The sequence below is a fragment of the Corvus brachyrhynchos genome, unplaced genomic scaffold (assembly GCF_000691975.1).
Source record: "Corvus brachyrhynchos isolate BGI_N302 unplaced genomic scaffold, ASM69197v1 scaffold787, whole genome shotgun sequence".
Lineage (NCBI taxonomy): Eukaryota > Metazoa > Chordata > Aves > Passeriformes > Corvidae > Corvus > Corvus brachyrhynchos.
In genome coordinates, this window is record NW_008239142.1 from 415,359 (window position 1) to 417,944 (window position 2,586).

Here is a 2,586-nt window from a genome sequence, read left to right on the forward strand (position 1 = left end):
CCGGGCGCCCGCGGCCGTCCCTTCCCGCGCGCGCCGCCCGCGCTGCTGCCCCCTGGCGGCGGGGATGGCCCCGGGGGGGGTGGTGTGTGAGGGGTAGAAATCCCCCGAAATTCCCGAATAAATTCCTCTGGAATCGGGGAATCCACCGCTGTCCCCCGAGAGCTTCCCGGCCCCGGAAGGTGCGCGTAGGGATGCGCGTAACGGGAAAGCCGCAGTTGGTTCCCGAGGCGGCCCCGGAGCCCCTCGGGAACTGTTTGGGGTCGTTGGAGCCGTTCCTGAGCCCTCACGTTCAACCCCCAGAAAGTTCCTTTTACCGACACCTCGGAGGGGTTTGTAACACGGCGAGGGACGATGAGGGGAAATGGGGGTCCTGGAGGAAGGGGGGGAGACCCAAAAAGGATGAGGGGAGGGATGTGCTGAGGGTCCTGGCAGCTCTGAGGTAACGGGGCCTGGGTGGTGGCTGGGGGTGCTGGGGGTTTGTTGGAGCACCCTGAGGAGTTTTGGGGGGTCCCAGAGGGTTTGGGGGGGGTCAGTTGATGGGCTCCTCGTCCCAGGTGGAGGTGGGGATGGCGCTGTAGGGATCCACCACGAGCCGGGCGCAGCGCACGGTCATGGCGAGGAGGAAGAGCCCCAGCAGCACCACGAAGGCCGTGGCCACGGCTTTGTCCACGTCCGTGGAGGGCAGCACCGTGGGGGACTCCATGCAGGGCACCCTCTGGTGTCTCTTTTCCACTCCAGAGACCCCTCAGGTGGGTGTCTCTATGCTCCAGGAACCCTCAGGTGTCTCTTTCCCAGCTCCAGGGACCCCTCAGTTGTTTCTTTCCCACTCCAGAGACCCCTCAGGTGTCTCTTTCCCACTCCAGAGACCCCTCAGGTGGGTGTCTCTTGGCTCCAGGACCCCTCAGGTGTCTCTTTCCCACTCCAGGGGCCCCTCAGGTATCTCTTCCCAGCTCCAGGAACCCTCAGGTGTCTCTTCCCAGCTCCAGGGACCCCTCAGGTGTCTCTTTCCCACTCCAGGGACCCCTCAGGTGTCTCTTCCCAGCTCCAGGGACCCCTCAGGCGTCTCTTTCCCACTCCAGGGACCCCTCAGCTGTCTCTTTCCCAGCTCCAGGAGCCCTCAGGTGTCTCTTGGCTCCAGGACCCCTCAGGTGTCTCTTTCCCAGCTCCAGGGACCCCTCAGGCGTCTCTTCCCAGCTCCAGGGACCCCTCAGGCGTCTCTTCCCAGCTCCAGGGACCCCTCAGGCGTCTCTTCCCAGCTCCAGGGACCCCTCAGGCGTCTCTTCCCAGCTCCAGGGACCCCTCAGGCGTCTCTTCCCAGCTCCAGGGACCCCTCAGGCGTCTCTTCCCAGCTCCAGGGACCCCTCAGGCGTCTCTTCCCAGCTCCAGGGACCCCTCAGGCGTCTCTTCCCAGCTCCAGGGACCCCTCAGGCGTCTCTTCCCAGCTCCAGGGACCCCTCAGGCGTCTCTTCCCAGCTCCAGGGACCCCTCAGGCGTCTCTTCCCAGCTCCAGGGACCCCTCAGGCGTCTCTTCCCAGCTCCAGGGACCCCTCAGGCGTCTCTTCCCAGCTCCAGGGACCCCTCAGGCGTCTCTTTCCCACTCCAGGGACCCCTCAGGTGTCTCTTCCCAGCTCCAGGACCCCTCAGGTGTCTCTTTCTCAGCTCCAGGGACCCCTCAGGCGTCTCTTCCCAGCTCCAGGAACCCTCAGGTGTCTCTTCCCAGCTCCAGGGATCCTCCAGCGCGTGTCCCCCAGCGCTCAGCTCCCAACGCCATCCCTGAGGGGCCAGAACGGGGAGGATTCATGGGGCTGAGGGGTCAGAAACACCCCCCAAAAAAAGGGAAAATGTGGCCTTGAGTGCCCTCTGCTCCTTCCTTACCTCGCTGCAGCTGGCGCTGGGTTTCTATCCCGGCCCCGCTGGCTCCAGCCCTTCATGAATTCTGCAGGAATGTGCCAGCATCACCTTTCAGATGCAGCCCAGAGGATTAAATTCCCACCCCGCACCGCCTTCTCCCAGCCACAGAAGGCTCTGGGTCCCTTCACGTGTTTTCCTGGTGGCTTGGGGTGATTTGGGAAGCGTTGAGGAGGATTTATCCCCAAAATACAAAGGCTTTCCCTGTGAGAGGATTTCGAGGTGGTTCTTTGCTTATATTGGAAGAGACTGGGAAAAACTCTTGGAAAAGGCATTGAAATGAGCTGCCCATTTGGGTCTTGCAAGACAGCCTCATGAAAACCCCAGAACACCCAAAATACGCCAAAAATCTCCTTCAAGTTTCTTTATTTTCCCCCTCCAAGTGAAAAAATGATCGCTTTGGGAAGACAGCGAAACTTTGACGCCCCATGAGTGTCTCCGGGCTGGGCTGTCGGGGTTCTCCAGAGATTTTTTCAGCAAAGGATGAGTTTTGGGGTCCTGTTGGTGACCCCAAATCCCAGTCCTGACTCAAAAACCTGTTCCAATCCCACTCCCGCTTCTGACCCAAACCTCATGTCCAGTCGGAATCTGAATCTTCATTCCCTGAGTTTTAGAACCCCACTCCCAATCCCAATCCCACTCCCAATCCCAATCCCACTCCCACTCCCAATCCCAATC